Below are 20220 nucleotides of genomic sequence, written 5' to 3'. Positions count from 1 at the left end.
TAACGCCCGTGCCCACACTACGAGAGCAAAGAGAGTCTTCCTCCAGCAGAATGGCATCAGAACCATGCAGTGGCCTGCCCTCAGTCCTGATTTCAATCCCATAGAGCACCTGTGGAACGAGAATCAAAGACGGCTGATTGACGTCCGACCAAAGCCGACAACTTCAACTGAACTGCTTCAGGTGTTCCTCAGAGTGTGGGCTCAAGTGCCTATGGCCTTCATCAACCGCCTCATCCATTCCATGTATCGACGTTGCACGGCAGTCATCAGTGCACATGGCAGACACACGAGCTACCAACTTGTGGTGCCATTTTCTCAGAGACTAGTGTTGTTTCACTTTAAGAACATTTGACACTTTAATTTCAACCTTGATGATCAGTTTTGCCTAGTTATATCTTTTTAATATGTCTCAAAGTATGTTTACAGTGTTTGGACAAAAAAAAGTTTCTCATATATTTATCCATGGTGACGTTACTTTTGCGGTTCAGTATAGATTCAAAATTAAATCGTTATGTCGTATATCATATCACAGAACGTGACACAAATAGCAATCCATGTGGCATGAGGTGAGTGAGTGAGTGAGTTGGGTTTAACGCCGTTTTTAAGAGTATTCCAGTCATATCACGGCGTGTCAGCTTAATGTGGGAGGAAAGCCCAAAGTGATGCAGGTCTCAGACGTTTACCACTTCGGTGAAACCCACGAGCACGGGTATGGTGCTGACAAACCTTAGAAACATAATCGGGGCGAACCGGGATTCGAACCCACAATCATAGGTTTCTGGCGTGCCCAAGGGACGCAACGCTGCACAGCGAATCGCGGCGCCTTAGACGACTGGGCCACCCGTGCCCCCTATGTGGCATGAGGAAGTAGTTACATAGATGCTAGCCGCTTATGTACAAACCATGTTTACCTGCCAGTGACGTACATTGTAATATGACATTTTCAAATGATCGCATATAGATGTTCCCGCTCGTATGACTTTACTGCTGGAAGTAGAATCTCCGTCATCTGAAAAGCAATAGTTAATGTCAGAACACTGGTCCTAAACGGTCGACGTTTACCTTTGGGATATTCCTATGGCAGAATAATCTATAGTTACTTCCTGGTATGTCTGTAGACAATCCTTGTACCACCATGTATAAAATATGGTAAGTTCCTTCAGAAATGATTCATATCACTTAAATTTTGTTTTTTTTTGGTTTGGTTTGTTGTTTTACGCCGCACTCAGCAATTTTCCAGCTATATGGCGGCGGTCTGTAAATAAACGAGTCTGGACCAGACAATCCAGTGAGTGATGTCCTGAGCATCGTTCCACGCAATTGGGATCGATGACATGCTTCAACCAAGTCAGCGAGCCTGACCACCCGGTTCCGTTTGTCGCCTCTTACAACAAGCATAGTCGCCTTTTACGGCAAGCATGGGTTCCTGAAGACCTATTCTACCCCGGATCTTCATGGGTCCATATCACTTAAAACAAATAGTACAAAAATATATTTTACAATCAAATAGTGGGTTCGAAACTTGGTTGGATCTGATTATGGTTCTAGCTTTGTCAGCTACCCGTGTTTGTGGATTTCATCAAAGGTCTGCATTATTTCGGACTTTCTTCCAGCATCAAGCTGCCATGCTGTGATTTAACTGAAGTACTGGGAAAAACGGCATTAAACCTAACTCACTCACTCACTTATGAAAGTCAGCTTTGCTGATCTGTCCTTGTCCGCGACGATCAGACCAGATTATAGCTTATTTTTTCAGGCAACATTATACTGCTAATGACAATTACTGTGTATACTTTGTCAAAGTGTATTGAATGTAAAAACGACTTACATGACTAATAATGCAATTACAGATTAACACATCATTATATAACTATTGACACCGCATTTCCATTGAGACATGAAGTGTAAAGTTATAAATTTAATTTCCATTCTATTATTGAAGGTCGATATTTTCTGAATTAAAATACTTACAGAAAACAAATTAAACAAAACTAAATAACAAGACATAGACATAGATCAGCTATCATTGGTTGGTTGGTTTGTTGTTTAACGCCACATTCAGCAATAATCCAGCTACATGACGGCGATCAGAAAGTAATCGAGTCTGGACTTGATAATCCAGTGATTAATATCATGAGCATCAATCCACGCAATTGGGACCGATGACATGCATCAACCAAGTCAGCGAGCCTGACCATCCGATCCCGTTAGTCGCCTCTTACGACAAGCATGGGTTGCTGAAGATCTATTCTACTCCGGATCTTCACGGGTCGATTAGCTATCAAGTAATATTTGATAATGTATAATTGCTATCTTTGGCGTTTCGTTTTCTTGTCGAGAATATCGTTACCCCTTCGACCAAGTTCGGGCGGAGTAATGTTACGTTGATTCTTATAATAATTATAAGGTTGCATGCCTTTATTGACGTCGCTAATTGGTGAGTGGGCGGAGGAGAGATTACAAATAACAGCCTTTCAGGTGTCCCCTCATCCACTGCAGATGAGTACACCGAAAGAACATATCATAAGCTTCGGAGTGTATAGTTGAGATTTGTGCACTGTGTACGGTAAGTGACCATTCCTACTGAATCAGTGTAACTACATATTACCTGAGGTTTTGATTTTTTCAAAGTTATTTATATTCCAATTGATTCCAATATTTGAATATGAACGCATGTTGACAAAGGTGCTTTGCTTTGTTTTGTTTTGTTTGTTTGTTGTTTAGCGCCGCACTCAGCAATATTCCAGCTATATGACGGCGGTCTGTAAATAATCGAGTCTGCATCAGACAATCCAGTGATTGACATCATGAACATTGATCCATGCACTTGGGATCGATGACATGCATCAACCAAGTCAGCCTTTGCGTGGTTACACCTATTTGGGCTGTCAGTCCAGATTTAAAGAGGTCAAGTTAAGACGATGCCGTATTGGCCATTCAAGATATACACACGTATATCTATTAAAAGGTGAGGATCCTCCGTTTTGTATCCCTTGTGATGAGAGAATCACACTCAAGCACGTACTGCGTGACTGTATTAATTTTTCCATTACAAGGGGTCAATATTTCAACGTTTCGTCCATAAAGGATCTTTTTAATCTAAGTTCTCATTTAATCATAGATTTGTTTAAAAGAAATAGAATAAATTGGTAATTTTTTTATGTACATAGTTGTTTTTTTACGAAATGGTAGTATAATTATTAACCTAGATTGTTTGTGGCTGTGCCCTCGAAGGGGTTTGAAGTAGCGTAAAATGATTGTCCTCCTGAGAGGGTATCATAAGACCAAATCATTTAGAATGTTATTCCTACCGTAATTTGTAATCGTAGAATGTTTGTAAATTAATTTAATTAGTGGCTAAAAATTTACTACAATCACCAGCAGTTGAAGCGATGGTGTAAATCCTGCTGGGGAACCGTGTAGGTAGCAGAAGTATCGTAAGTCCCCACGGTACCTAGTATGGTGGCCGCACAATGGTTACTGGCGATCTATAGTCCGTTTTTATAACGTAATGTTAAATCATAGGTTATTCTTTTAATTGTACTCAACTAGTTTTACTTCTAAACTGTGATAGTCTAGTTATTATACTGTCCGTCGATGACAGGTTTTTATTCGTCTAAATTTAAGTATTATTAATGTTCTCGTCACGATATGGGTGAAATATTGCCGATGTGACGTTAAATTTTTAACTCACTCGCTCACTTTGGTAATAACGTGGTACATTGAAGACAGATTTACACGGAGAAACAATCTCTTTCTTTCATTGGCACCCTCCACAACAATGTGGATTGATACTATTCCCAGCTGTAGTGATATCCCTATTGAGGTGGTCGGAATAGAGTGTGGGTCACTTGAGAGAAAAACATTCATGTGTTTTCAGATAGCAGGTGTTATTGAGTACTTGAGGCCCGTACTGTTCGAAGTTCCAATTCCTTGTACAATTATCTATGGCTTACGATGTTTGATTGTTTGTTGTTTAACGGCGCTCTCAGCATTAGTACAGCTCTATGACGGTGGTCTGTAAATAATCGAGTCTGGACCAGACAATCCAGTGATTGACATTATGAGGGTCGATCCATGCAATTGGGATACGATGACATGCATCAACCAAGTCAGCGAGCCTGAACATCCGATCCCGTCAGTCGCGTCTTACGACAAGCATAGTCGCCTTTTACGGCAAGCATTGATTGCTGAAGACCTATTCTAACCGCATCTTCACAGAAAATGACGAACGATGAATTGTGATGACACCCTTGATAGAAAAGAACTTTATGCTTTCTTTGTAACGCCGCTTTATCTATAGGTCTATATGTACCTGATAAAGTTACAATGTAGTTGCACCCGTTTCAATTTATAATGACGCTTATGTCACGATTGAAATCAATTTTAGTTTACCCGGGGTTTACAGAGGCCTAAATATTTATTTCAAGGGGACATACACAAATTGAAGAGTGTATAATGTTCGATACATTACCACAGATGCAATTGAAGAAGAATCAAAGAAAACAATTTCAGTAACTTCTATAAAACAAATGAGAGAAAGATGGCCACAAGTCAGTCATGGAGCTGTAAATTGATTCTAGTGTATTTTTTTCTCCAGTGAAGTTAAACGACAAAATTATGTCATAGGCAAAATGAAAGGCCGTTGAAAAGTTTCAGCAATGGAGTAACACTTTATCCTCACTGAAAAAGGCTAATTTAACAGTATAAAGTTTTCGCAATCGCTCGTTAATTTCGCACTATGAACTAGTTCCCCGTCTGAGCAGAACTGCGAGGTAGACAGCTGTGCGAAGCGAATTCCACTGAGTTTAAGTAATCGGATACATCTGCTGAAAATGTCAAGGCTGGGGAAATACAGTGTTTCAAGCTCGAAACATATCGGTACACACAGCCACAGAATGTTCTGTCGGAAATGTGCTTCAACGACAGTTCATCCGATGTTCCAAACGATACCTGTGGCTCATTTATTCATCTTATTTAGCCAAGTTCTAGTTGAAATTACGATAGACCTTGCCGTCTGTAACTCTGGATGACCTGCCGATAATGCCAGCTGAAAACGACCACATATCAAAGACTATGTGATGTTCATAATTTACCGTAAATGTAACCTGAGGCCTTACATTCTGTGTTAATGGTCATTAATGATCGGGCACAGGAACGCAAAAGTTCTTGTAAACCTTGAGCTCGGCGCTAGCGGGGATTGGCCACGGCGTCCGTCCTAGTGTGGCAGTTGCAAAGCCAATAATGTCAAATAGCACTTGTTGCTCTTTCCTGCTCTTCAGAACAGTTTTGGGCAAATCAGGTTTCTGACCTTGCTGTTTTGTGATTTGTAACTAATATTGTATCTGTTGAGAGGAAATTGTTTTTATCCAACGTGAACGAAAACGGTGTTATTGTGAATAGATGTGGTGAAGGTCTCTTAAGGTCAGGAGACCTGTGAAGATCCGGGGTGGAATAGGTCTTCAGCAACCCATGCTTGCCGTAAAAGGCGACTGTGCTTGTCGTAAGAGGCGACTTAACGGGATCAGGTGGTCAGCCTTGCTGACTTGGTTGATGCATGTCATCGATCCCAATTGCGTGGATCGATGCTCATGATATCAATCACTGGATTGTCTAGTCCAGACTCGATTATTTACAGACCGCCGTAACATAGCTGAAATATTGCTGAGTGTGGCGTTAAACAACAAACCAACCAACCTTACAGATTTAAGTGAATCTCAGCAGTAATATATCTGCAGACAACATGTTCTTTTCTGTTTCTGCATACATGCATCACTGTCGGTACTCTTTTCCCCTACAGATGATTTCCTGTGCAAAGTTTGTATTATGAATGATGTTTTGGTGGTTGTAACTCGGTTTGCATTGTAATTCTCTTAACATGGCTGTGTGGACTGGCTTTATGCCTGAATGAACAAAAAATACCCAGGAGGAGTACATGTATAAATTACAATGTAGCCCTAGAGAACATTCTATGTTTGCATTGCATAAAGTCGTGTAAAATATGTGATGATAGTATTGGCCCATTCCTTGTGTACTTCGGGTAGCCTAGTGGTTAAGGCGTTCGCTCGTCACGCCGAAGACCTGGGTTCGAATCCCGACATGGGTACAATGTGTGAAGCCCATTTCTGGTGTCCCCCGCCGTGATATTGCTGGAATATTGCTAAAAGCGGCGTAAAACCAAACTCACTCAATCCTTGTGTACTTCAGTTCCATGAAAAATCTCCCACTCGCCTATCAGTCTGGCATTCACGTACCTCATCTTGACCCACCCATCAGCAGGTACTTTGTCGGGGTTTGATGTTGGAGTAGAGACTGGCGATGGGATCGTAGGGATTGTAAGAGGTTTCTAAGTGATATAATAGGCATGTGAACATTTTTGGACAGCGTCATTATTTGTACAAATTCTTTCAGTACAGTGGAGAACTCTTCTTTATAAATTTCATCCCCCTGAATTTTCACCAATGTTGTTTCAGGGCGTTCCGTTGGTGGTAAGCTTCACCATTGGTCAGGAAACGCAAAGCGGCACCCAACATTATCACAATTCGTAATTCATTTACACCAATCCCATAAATTCTCACGGATTTTTATGAAGTCAGAAGCCTACTTGATCTCTCAAATGACTCTATTTTCTGATAGGTTTATCCTCCTATTGTGCAAAATTGACAGGTCGAATTGGCAGTGATGAGCAATTGATTCGTTGGGTCTGACAAAATCCAATTTATTTGGTAACTGACTGTTCTCCTTATCCGATTCTGATGGCTTGCAACCAATGTGTTTCTGTGATTGGAATGGGCAACAAAGCAAGGTAGTTGCCATTCCGCGGTGGACGATAGTGTCATTGCTTACAGTCACGTTGAGCAAGTAAAGGGGAGACGTATTCTGAATTTCAAACAGGTTCTCAAGCGCCTGTTGATAGAAGTTATATTTTATTTCTGGATATGCCTGTTATATAATTATTGTGTGGTTTATGTATTAGTGCCTTACATAATTATTAATTATCATAAAGTTGTCACAAAACGCTATATATCTTTTCTTCGATTTAATAGAAATAATGTAATACATATTTTATTGGAATGTGTGTATTCCATTTGTGGGTGCCAGGTAGTAAACGTTGTATACAACATGTGAAATACGAGGGTCATTTGGCAACTATGAGGCTGATTACCGAAACGGGAAATATAACGGTAACCATGACGCAGAGAGACACGAATCCTAATGGGGGCACAAACAATACTGTGAATGAGTTGTGTTTTACGTCACGGCTTCTGTTTTATATGACGGCTTGCCAGTTAAATGTGGCAAGAAAGTCCAGTGTTGGCCTTATAATAAATTCATTTTTAAAGCTCAGAGTGACGCCAACCAATTTGTTGTTTGTTTGTTGTTTAACGCCGCACTCAGCAGTTTTCCAGCTATATGACGGCGGTCTGTTGTAAATAATCGAGTCTGGACCAGACAATCCAGTGATGTACATTATGAGCATCGATCCATACAACTGGGATACGATGAACCCACGAGCACGTGTATGGTTCTGACACCCATAGGATCATAATATCAGGGATTCGAACACACGATTAGCGGATATTAAATACTTGTTAGCAGTATGAACATGAAGGAGTAGATCCTAACAACATCATTTTAAAATCATTTCGTCAATGCAAATGTACAAAATGTGAACTTGATTGTCCACATTTTTATATGTTTGTTCTCTTTAGATAACTTTCATTCTTTCTATTTTGTTAGTTAGTGTAAATGTAAGAAACTGAGATAACATTTTGTATATGCCTAGTTAAGATCTACGGATAAGTAGAGCCAATACGGACCCGTGAAGATCCGGGGTAGAATAGGTCTTCAGCAACCCTTATTTGCCGTAAAAGGTGACTATGCTTGTCGTAAAAGGCGACCAACGGGAGACCCGTGAAGATCCGGGCTAGCATAGGTCTTCAGCAACCCATGCTTGCCGTAAAAGGTGACTATGCTTGTTGTAAAAAGGCGACTAACGGGATCGGGTGGTCAGGCTCGCTGACTTGGTTGATGCATGTCATCGATCCCAATTGCGTGGATCGATGCTCATTATATCAATAACTGGATCGTCTGGTCCAGACTCGATTATTTACAGACCGCCGTCATACAGCTGGAATATTGCTGAGTGCGGCGTTAAACAACCAACCAACCAACCAACCAACCAACCAACCTAAAAAAAACTAACCGAGATCTTAACCACTATTTCATGTTTCGCAAGAGAGTCGCAAAAATGTGCTTCTCATCTGGACATATTCTCCAAATATTAAAGGTTTGTTAAACCATCCTCTCAAAGTCCATAGTGCCCTACACATCCGTCAACGTTACACCACCTCCTCTGTAAAAGATTCAACAGCTGTCAGTGTGACAAAGGAACCTGCACATATTACTACAGTATTGGTCCATGGCATCCCAATCGAAAATAATTACAGATGAATGCACAGGGAAATGTAGTGGTTTTCATTTACGTCAAATTTGTGTCAAGTTCCTAGGAGCGTCGAGCGAGCCTTTCACTCCTAACTTTCAACAACACCACAGTGCACCGAGGGTGAGATACAATAGGGACGGGAAGAGTTGACGCACACAAGATGTTTTGTGGGTGAGCCTATTATACATGTTTTCAGCTGCATGCAACTGTAGGATAGAAAAAGGACTGGAGGAGACACTCAGACATTGAGCCTTCCTATTACCGTTGGTAATTCAACTGACTAATTCTAAAGGGATGCGTATGTTCTAAAGTGTCCATTCGCAGGTCACACGATGTGGGCAACATTTGTATTATTGATTTGGTGTTGAAGGTTTTCCTTGACTTTGAAAATATGTGACATTAATTTCAGCGTGTTTGGAACATTTGAGAAGTAGAATGTCTTGCCTCTTTTTTTCTTTGTTTTGATGTTCAATGCGGTGTTCTTGATATGGAAAAGTTTGTTTCATTGCAGTTGGTATTCTGAGGTATAGAAACTTACGAAAATGAATACATGATATACCAAATTAAGTTGAATTATTACATTTCAGAATAGTATAGGTTGGAGAAACAGATACCCAAACGTTTCCACACGAGGATAATAAAATTCATAAATGTATAATCAATCATTGGCATTAAACATCACCTCACTTCAAATACGAAATGTAGCTGCTGCAAAATGTGACACATAAATAAACAAATTTTCTCTAAATTATCAGCTTCGTGAGACAATGCTTCAGGGAATGCTTATTTTATTTGAAAACAGAAAAGTAATCACTGAGGTGAAATGATTTAAAGTGTACCGGAGACTACATACTCTGGCAGCGTGATTACAGGAAACGTATGTGCATACAGTTCTCTATTACGGTGTTTTCACTGGAAACAATATCATTATATAACCAAATATATATTTTTAGTGGTAGTCACTGGAGGATTGCATGTTTATTTCATAAAGATTAGCCATAAAGGTTCATTGTGTTGACGTCAAGGATTTAATGTTGAGTGTTCTTCTAGTAAATAGATTCGACGTATATTTTTGGCCATTTTGTTGCAGCATAATAACTGTTATTCTACATACTTGTTTGAGTACCTCTCATGTGCTATCGCGGGGACCTTAATTTAACCAAGCTTCACGGAGATATTCCACGTGGTAGGGACATGAGTTAAGCCAAGCGAACGGAAGCATTTAAAAACACTCAGTGTCGATCAATAACTGATCATGAGGACACCAATGGATGACACTACGAGTGAGTGAGTTAATATTTAACGTCACATCGGCAATATTTCAGATATGTCGGCAATATTTCAGATATATCGGCAATATTTCAGATATATCGTGACGAGAAGTTATACTTAAATAATACATACTAGTATCTTTGCGCTTTATAAAAAAAACTATCATCGATGGACAATACAATAACTAGATTATCACAGATTATTTATTGTTTTAGAGAGTGAGTGAGTGAGTATGGTTTTACGCCGCTTTTAGCAATATTCCAGCAATATCACACCAGAAATGGGCTTCACACAATGTACCCATGTCGGGAATTGGACCCGGGTCTTCGGCGTGACGAGGGAACGCTTTAACCACTAGGCTACCCGACCCTCCCTATTTATTGTTTTAAAATTTGTAAAGAAATGAAAGAAAATTGTTCTTAAATTCACTCGAAACACACGTTATAAAGTGGCTAGGTATAAAGTCCCATGGAAGTAAACATGCAAACGCATACGTATTAAGAGAGAGCCGAATGCTGTTTTACGCCACAGTCAACAATATCCTATGTGTCCTGCATTATTATTGTCTTAGGCAATCAGACCAGTGTCGAAGGGGCTCTATCATACCCAATTGGTCATGTAGTAACGGCATTTCCGTTGACGCAGTGACTGGACGTGTTTATTGAATCATTATCGTTTGTTTATTCCGTGATAAACATAACACAAGTACCGCTTTCGTGGGGTTGTGAAGAGAGCGTCTGTCCCGTGAGCGGAAGGTCTGTGATTCTATCCCTGGCCGCGTCAAACCAAATGACTTTAAAATGGTACTTCTTGTTACCCTGCCTGGCGCTCGTAAATGAGGGGATAAAAGAAGGACTGGTCTGCTCGGACAGCGTATGGTGTGTCTGAGCGGAGTTTATCCGTATAATACTGCGGCATGGTATCTCAGTGGGTTTGCACTATATAATTGGCATTAGTCCGGACTAATACAAGCAGCCACACCCACAAGTCGCTATCTTTGTTCCATAATCTTAGACGCAACGTTATACACTATTACACAACACCATGACAAAAAAAACCGAATTGTCTTGACAAATATTGATTGGCGTAAAACCGTCTTGTATTGGAAGCAAAGTTATCAGAAGACACTTTAAAATATGTTCTGTATATTGTATTGCGTTGTATGTAAACCTGATTCTCGTAAATATGACATATGCCAATAACACAATTTCTGCCACAAAGGACAACAAAATCACATGTGATTACAATCTTGCCAATCGTTATTAATATACCGACGTTCACTTCATCTTCCTTATTAACTTTAAAATCGTATTTGATATTTAACTAAGCATTTATAATGAAATCAGTGTCTTTCTTTTATCAGAGCTACCCACGTGGACGGTTCAATTACGACAGTACAAGGAGACCTTTCAGTTGCAAGTAGGGTAATTGTTGGCGTTGTTTATAGTACAGAGCAAGTGAACTAGTTGGAAGATGATGAGTTGGCAAATATATAAGTGTTGTACTGCTGACCCCGCTATTTACAATGTACTTCTTTCATGTGATTCCTTACATCAGGATGTGATCTTAAAACTAAAGTTAATAGGGCTTGCATGAGAAACGTACAACCACATGAAATGATATCATAATTTCTGAAGAAATTTCTTGGGGACAAATAACATTCTGTTACATATAAGGACATAAATCAGATCATTTCATCTCACGCAGGACTTTCCAAAGATATGAAGCTCCTGTAGCTCTATCCCTTCTCTATGGTCAAGTTTGGTCCGCTGGTCAATTCTAAATTGGCCCGCTCTGCCTTAATTATTTCACGTTATGAACCCACCACATACGTTTGTGCATGGTAATTTCGCATTCTAATCCGAGTTCGTCATTTTCATGAAAAGGTATCAATTCACGATAGAATACAACTGTTGTCAATGATAAAAACATATGATTTAATGAAAAATAACGTATATGGAAATATACATTACGCTCACAGCATGTATTGTACAAAAACTGAAATATTTTGGCCACAGAGCATTCAGATATGCAAGTCCTGCTCTGTCCCTCTGCCTCAAGTCAGAATATACTGTTGACTGAAATATGCTGCTGAATGTTTGTCCTTCATGTTCATGTACTGTTATATTACCCATCTTATTGTAGCGCTTACACATATGCCGTGCGAATGGAATTAAGGCTTTATAATTACACATTATTATCGTTATTAGTATTATTATTAATAAACAGGAACTGTAATTTGGAACAGTTCATAGGGTATTCCCGATAGAATGTATAAAAACACAAAAACACATGCTATTTAAAAGCACCACCGATGCATCGACAAGTTACGTAAGAGACGAATGGTTGTCATCATGATCAATACATTGCGTTAGTGCACAAATGCCAAGCAATAAGCATGCTTTTCTGTTCATGAATTGTTGTTAAGTATATTTGAAAATAGAAAAAAGAATATTGTTGCCTTATCTTTGTGGCTGCTATGTTACAACTTCAAGGTGAGGTGAGGTGAGGTGAGGTGAGGTGAGGTGAAATGGGGTTTTACAAGATTATTGCACTTACAAGGCGACGTGCATGCACGTGTATGTGTTTGTGTTGCTGCTTGTACTAGTCCGGACTTATGCCGATTTATAGTGCTAGCTCAATGAGATACCATGCCGCAGTTTAACATATATACCCCACTCAGACACAGTATACTGACTCCGAGCCGACAAGTCCTTGTTTTAGCCCTTTAATGCCGAGCGCCAGAGGGGGTTACAACAAGTACCATCTTTTAACTACTTTTGGTATGACACGGCCGGGAATCGGAACCCCGGACCTTCCGTTTACCACTAGACCACGGAGGCGGTCTTTACAACTTCAAGACTTTTATGGCCAAATATAGACGCGAGCGATAAAAGTTGTCTGTTGTCAGTTGATGTGACATATCAAACATTTCTGTTTCAGACAAATCATGGATGCGAGCGCTTACGCTTTGTTAGCCTTAGTTACCTTCTGTGGACTTGGTTGCGGTATATCAGATTTTGGTAAGTTGACTCAAACAAATTAATCGACATTTACAAGCGTTGTCATTGTCATTAAATCTTGCTAGCTACTCTTGTCGGTAAAACCCTAACGCCATTGTTTGTCATTTGAATCATAATATACTGTGACGCTGTCCCTCGAAGTCTAGATATATATATATGTCCAGATAAGTAATTGTAATCACCATAAACATTATAGTCTGAAATCAGTGTCTCCGAAGCTGAGGCCTCTTACAAGTGTAGGCAACATTGAAGGACGGTCGGGATATCAGTTTTCATACCTGAGTGTGCTTGTGGACCCCAGTGGCTTGGTGTCTTTCCTCGAATAAGAAATAGCTAGATTTGGCCGAAAAACTATACTTTCTTTCATTTGGTCGGTGTGTTGGACATCTGGTTGTATTTCGTGACGTTATGACATCGTAATACGACAGGGCTGATTCTAAACAAAAGTGACGTACCATAGACTAGAGTAATGTTCCTGTCATAGAGAGCAATTACTGGGACGGATTACCGCGATAAGAATATCACTGACAAATGTATTTTCGTGCGTAGACATATTCCCTTGATAAATTATGTTATGAATTGATGTTTTGCCTGTATGGTAGTTAAGCCGCTGACTAAAAACAAGTTTCAGTTGGAACTACATTACCTGTTGTACATGTCCGACTGACCAATCACTGAGCTTGTGACGACATAATATGTTAATACGATAATTCCAGGAAAACTGGTAGTGACCATCTGTGAGAGACCTGTTTGGACGATACAATTTAAGAATTACATTATATAAGAAAGAGGTTATCACGCTTGTGAGTTTTGGTGTGGTAAATATCCCGAATAAGGAATAAACACGCTATATTTCCATGTAGATTACCAAGGTTATCTTAATACAATGTTTATTCCTAATACATAGAATAGTATGGTCAGCCATATAATGTTAATCATTATTGTTGATTCAAGTACCCCAATACTTAGAACCCTCGTAATTGCAAAAGATAAATATTATTTGCACACATGAATGTGCCATGAACAAATGCAAGCACGCTTTCCCGATACGATAAGGAGTCCTGATGTCCATGCTACGTACGGTATACTTGGTTGGTTGGTTGTTTAACGCCGCACTCAGCAATATTCCAGCTATATGACGGCGGTTTGGAAAATAATCGAGTCTCGACCAGACAATCCAGTGATTAATATCATGAGCATCGATCCACGCAATCGGGATCGATGACATGCATCAACCAAGTCAGCGAGCCTGACCATCCGATCCCGTTAGTCGCCTTTGTACAGTATGCTAGATTCAGTATACTAGAACACATGTAAAACATAATTCATCACGAGTGTGTTTTTAATATGAGTCTCCATTTATCAGTTTATTTCCGATTAACAAAACGCTGTTGTTAATCTTTCCGATAATAAAAAACACGATTTTTGAGGGTTCCCCATTTAGAAATAAATACATCGAAATAGTGGAAATATTACTCTGCATTAAGCGTAGAGATACATTTATTCCATGGTCATGTGAAGCAAAACAAATAACCCTTTTAACTTCCTGAGGAAAATCCATTCGCCGAGAAATAATCTCCTGGAACTATCCGACACAAAATGATTGATGGATGTGTTGTAGCATATTTGAAACTGTAGAACGGTAATTACAACATTAACGATTCATTCAGTTGTATTTGATTATATTTGTGGAGTACTGTCACAACTTAAGTCATGTGGAACAAGATGTGCTCTCACTTGCGAAACGTCACGCGGGCGGATAGGGCACAATATGACATATTAGTCGGTGTCACTGTCACTTTCCATGAAAATCAGATGTCGTTTGACTGGAACTGGACATGGGTGTATAACAGTGTTAATCGTTATGTGTTAGACAGTTACATAACCAGCAAACATAATGTTGACGCCACGGAAAATATGAGTAATTGGAGATTGGAGATTGTTGCCTCCTGGCGATATGAACATTACGCAAGCATCAACTGTGAGTGGGCCGCTATAATACGATATGGGAGTTTCAAGAACAAATCAAGTTGGGCTGTTTCCAGCTTGTCACGGTATTTAATGCGTTTGCTTTTTGAAAGTATTTTTGATATTTTATTTGATCTCAGAATAGTTGATGTTTATAGCCTTGCTGCGTTACACTTTTTTCACGAGAGTGGACGGTATTACTTTCTCCGATAAACAACCGGTGCCGATGTAAAACAGTTCGCCATCATTCGTAGCATGTTACCTACAGGCTGTGTCTGTGATATTCAATTTCAAAATCGGTACTATCAGTCTGTAACCATCTGATAACCTTTAATAGCGATTTGGTGACGCTATTAACAATGTATCACCCGCTCGTATCTATTAAATGTTATCTCCAACATCAACATGATGAAAAAGGTGAGGTGAAATTTAACGTAGCGTCCAAGATTATTGCACTTATACAGCGACGTGCAGCTACTTGTAGCGGCTACTTGTACTAGTCCGGACAGAAGCCGGTTTTATAGTGCTAGCCCACGGAGATACATGCCATGATGCAGTTTAACATGACACTCAGACACAGTATACTGACTCCGAGCCGACCAGTCCTTGTCTTAGCCCTTAATGCCGAGCGCTAGACAGGGTAACAACAAGTACCATCTTTTAACGTCTTTTGGTATGATGCGGGCGGGCATTGGATCCCAGACCTTCCGCTCTCCTGGCGGACGCCCTACCACTAGACCACAGAGGCGGTCTACATGATCAAAGAAATCCTTGTTCTTCCAGTATTTGTATAAACATGGCCAGTGGAAAAGTGCCGTTTCCGGTTTCCAAATTCGGAAACGTATGTCATTGGGGTTTGACATACATGATTTTACGTCATAGGCTTAAGTCTTGGATTTGTGCTTTAGTTAAATGATAAAGAATATCCCACAATCATTTATCATAATCCCAGTATTCAAATATCATTTAATTTGAAATCCTGGGTGTTACTTTTACCTTGCTTTCGGTTGCGTCTTTTTTTTCAGCGAGGGACAGACCATTTAATACTCGGGGTGGAGAGAAGGGGAACTATTTTTATTTTGTAGTGAGTGAGGGAGTTGTGTTTAACGCCGCTTTTAACAGTATTTCAATTATATCACGGTCAATTATGTCAGCTTAATGTGGGAGGATGCAGGTATCAGACGTTTACCACTTCGATGAAACCCACGAGCACGGGTATGGTGCTGAGAAACCTAGAAACATAATCGGGGCGAACCGGGATTCGAACACACAACCATAGGTTTCTGGAGTGCTCATGGGACGCAACACTGCACAGCGAATCGCGGCGCCTTAGACCACTGGGCCACCCGTGCCCCCTTTTTATTTTGTAAAACTAACATCTCATTTACCTGGATCTTACCGTTGATCTTCCCTTTGAAATCGTCCGGATTAATGGAACTTAGGTACTGAATAACTTCGTTTTACGAATACATAGACGTTCAAAACGTCGTTGGTATTAACGAGGTTTCGTTCTTTATATTGTAACATTAAACGAATACGGCCCCGAACGTTTGTTCATTACTTTATGATTGTCTGTTATAGGTGTTACTGATGACAGAGAGGGATTGAACGAAGATTCTGTAAATTCAAGGAATTTTCCACTGCCATCAGAATTAAAGCGACAGTGGATAACAATGCTTCCGGATCAAAAGTTCCGCCATGTTGGAATAGGAAAAAGGACTCTTGATTTCTTTCGTTTTCACAATAAAATCGGAAAACGTCTGGATCTCCTTACTCTAATTAGAAGCAATCTACACCATTCACGTGAAATTCTCAGGAAGAACTACAGACCAAATCCAAATGAAAGGTCTGCCTATAGATTTGGCTTACCCCTAGCGCCTGTACGGAGGTCACTTCGGAACCGGAACTACGGTCTGCGCATGGCTAATGGTCGTTTGTCAGGTATCTACCTCGGCGCGCGGTCACAAGTGGATCCCATGATGCTGCAATTAGGATTGGGGAAATAGAGGAAGCATCCCCGAAAACTAATCAGTTTGGAACGAGTTATTGAAGTATCATGTTCACAAAGAACTTTTCGAAAATTTGAATGTCTATGGTACTGGTTAACCTACGAATCTGACACTATATATTTCATAATTATATGTTTAAGCATATGTATTAACTATGCCCAATCATGGGTTTGCAAAGTTGTATTATTCATGCAAGTCTGGTAGGTTTGATTTCTTAATCACTCATTTCTTGGAAATCCTGATAGTGTATTTCAACTGCAAGAATAGCTTCGTTGTTAAAACATCTTCCAAAACTAGTTTCTGCAGGCAATTGTTAGGGAATTCTGACAGAGAGCTTAGATGTTGTTTTATTCTACTACGTAGGCAATGTGTTCAGTATGTCTTATTGCAAAGAACAATGTCGTAGACACTGTCATCATTGGAAAACCTGATACTTTAATCATCAGCGAAAATAGAGTCTTAAATGTCACGAATCTGCGTTCAAATCATTTACGATTGGTTATCAGCGCTGTTGAACTTTCAGTATTCAATGAATCTCAAGTAAGTTGTATTTAAAAGCGTTCCGCTTTATCTAGAAATTGCCATTCCCATAAACATGTAAGTTAATTCCTATTGCTCGTGGGTTGGTGCTGACTTTTATTATAGTCGATATTTAAACACAAGCTTTTCTGGGACTTTCAGCATCATTCAATGAGGAGACAGACAACGGGAGAAATAATGTCAATGCTTCCCAGCGATAAATACAATATTTGCATGAGGGTTACATTGTGTTGATCGTTTGTGTAGCCGTCCTTAATGACGTCACGTCTCATCAGTGCATTGTCGCGAATAATTTGATATGACGTCACTCATTGTTATCCGTGCCCATAGGACACAACCCCCGACATGTTCGGAGTTGGTTGCTTCTGGATACATTTGTGTTTCACAAAAATGATGGGCCAATGGGTTTACGACCGCTGAGAGATGTGCAAGGATCTACTGATTCGATACGAAACCTAAATTCGGTACGATTATAATTCTTGGTCAGCCTGTGATACGTAATATATGACTTCTATTTATCCAGCGTTTTGTGTTTGTGTACCAGTCGGTTTGATACCAATAACTGATTATCCCAAATTATTCTAAATATCGAGACTCGGTATGTCAATATATAATGTTTAATTTTCTTTATCTGCAGTTCACGTTACAAAATATGGAGGACTTAGTATTTAGTCAAATGTAATTGAAAAAAAGTACCTCCCTCATACAAGGAATTGCATAGGAGACAAAAATACTATTTCCCTTCGGTTGCCTAGTAATAAATTCCAACCCTTTATAAAATAAGACTTTGAAAGTGTATAATTTTTTTTGTAGCCTTTGATAAGACTGGCCCTTAAGATGTCCGACCCAAATGGCGACAAGGAATAGCGGCATTATTGACATAATTGCGCCTGTCTTACTCATGCTGTGATACCGGTAATATCTACCGGTACCTTATAATTGCGAAAGTGGATCGATGTACTTTTTTGTTTCGTTTCCCGAGTGTTTGTTTTGTCGCAGAATTGAACAGTAACCATGAACGTATTAACACACTCTTCGTCATATGAAACAATGTGATGTTATTTATTACTAGAGACATATTTGACAAGCATGTTTATTTTTAATGTCACGTAAAAGATCCAGGGTGAACCTTTGGATGGGTATACAATATTGTGCTCAACACTTGCAATGGATGTTCAGTTTCTTTGTCGGTCGTTTTAACAGGAATTGATTTCAGACATGATTGTTTGTGAAAATAATCAAACTTACATACATTAATTGCAGTTTAAACAATATTATATTCCTTAACGGAATATCGACTGAAATGTGTCAGAGCGAGTACAGCGTAAGTGTATATGAATCTTCACACAATTAATTACGTCAGAGGCATGTATTAATCCACGATACATGCATTTTACTTCGAAGTACAGTTCTACAAACATCAAACCAGCCTGTCATGTATGGCAAGCTGTCGTTATGTACTTATGGGCGGTGGGATAGGCTAGTGGTTAAAGCGTTCGCTCGTCACGACGATGACCCAGGTTCGATTCCACTCATGGGTACAATGTGTGAAGGCCATGTCTGGTGTTCTCCGCCGTGATATTGCGGGAATAGTGCTAAATGCGGCGTAAAACCATACTCACTCACTTTATGTACTTTTCTTACATTGCTTAACGAATTACAAGTTACCCTCAGATTTCGTAAGAAGTAAAACCTCGTATTGCGGACACTGCCGAAACCATTTATATCGCACGGATTAACCACTTTCCGGATTAGCGTATCATGGGAAGGGATACATGTCCTTTGTTTCATTGTGTAAGCGTTCGGATTAATGGGATTCTGACTATACAGCTACCGCGATTTCAATGTGTTCGAATTCGTTCAGGAGATGGACAATTAGGTAACGTTTTGGAAATAATTTACGGTACACTCACCCATTCACTCTCTGAATACCGGAGGGTTTTTTCCAGTCATACTCAGATTGAGATTCAAATATATTTCTGATGTGTATTATGTTCACGCCGGTTGCTGCAACGTGTAGGCATTGTCATGTTAAGTGGATCATTATTTGCTTAACGTGCAATTCTCGTATCCCATGGCTACGCTTATGCATTGTGTTGTCAGTCACACTCAAAACAGAGCACTCGCCGTGACAAATCAAAAAGGTATCAAGACAATGTGCGCATTTCTTTAAAAGTGCGCTACCATGAAGCTACATGTACTACAGCGTTTCTAAACCTGTCATGAGATTAATCTTACTTGACTGTCCACTAATTACTGACTTAATTATTCATAATAATAGTTATTGTTCCTTTCATGTGACATTTTATCATACATAATATTTTATTCATAAATTATAGTATAACTACACATGTTAAACATGTCTTTCTTCGACAGTTCATGTATCTCCGACTACCATTCAAAAGGCCAATAAATAATGGTTTGGGGACGATGTGTCTTTGTTCGTTGTTCACAGTGACAAGAAAGTAGCCACATGCGTGGATGCAAATAAGCATTGTTTTATGTTATAAGAATAACAAGTTGTTGCATCTTAAAGAGCAGACTATCCTCCTCGGTCTGGTGCTTTGTCTGTCTGCACGGTGGGTGGTTTAAGCGTTCGCTCGTCACGCCGAAGACCCCAGTTCGATGGGTACAATGTGTGAAAACCATTTCTTGTCCCGCCGTGAGATTCACGGAATAATTCTGAAAGCGGGTTAAAACCAAACGTCCCAATCGGCATTATTCCAGCTATATGACGGTGGTCTGTAAATAATCGAGTATGGACCAGACAATCCAGTGACTGACATCAAAAGCATCGATCTACGCAATTGGGATCGATGACAAGCATCGAGTCAACGAGCCTGACCACCTGATCCCGTTAGTCGCCTCTTACGGGAAGCATAGTCGCTTTTTACGGCAAGCATGGGTTGCTGAAGACCTATTCTACCGTAAATATTCACGGGTCTTAAGGTCAGGTAAACAT

General features: G+C 39.8%; 1 long non-coding RNA gene across 1 annotated transcript in view; it reads left to right on the top strand.

Annotated features, from left to right (window-relative positions):
- The window catches only part of LOC139444993 (uncharacterized), a 55741-nt gene extending 36062 nt beyond the window's left edge, over positions 1 to 19679 (top strand). Inside the window, exons 2-3 of the long non-coding RNA XR_011651855.1 lie at positions 12662 to 12741; positions 16291 to 19679. This is a non-coding gene — a long non-coding RNA (uncharacterized lncRNA). The remainder of the gene's footprint in view (positions 1 to 12661; positions 12742 to 16290) is intronic.
- Positions 19680 to 20220: the final 541 nt, after the last annotated feature.

Source organism: Haliotis cracherodii, unplaced genomic scaffold (genome assembly GCF_022045235.1).
Source record: "Haliotis cracherodii isolate W230 unplaced genomic scaffold, xgHalCrac1.p SCAF_6, whole genome shotgun sequence".
Lineage (NCBI taxonomy): Eukaryota > Metazoa > Mollusca > Gastropoda > Lepetellida > Haliotidae > Haliotis > Haliotis cracherodii.
The sequence above is the reverse complement of the archived record's forward strand: the minus strand, read 5'-3'. Positions and strand labels throughout refer to the sequence as shown.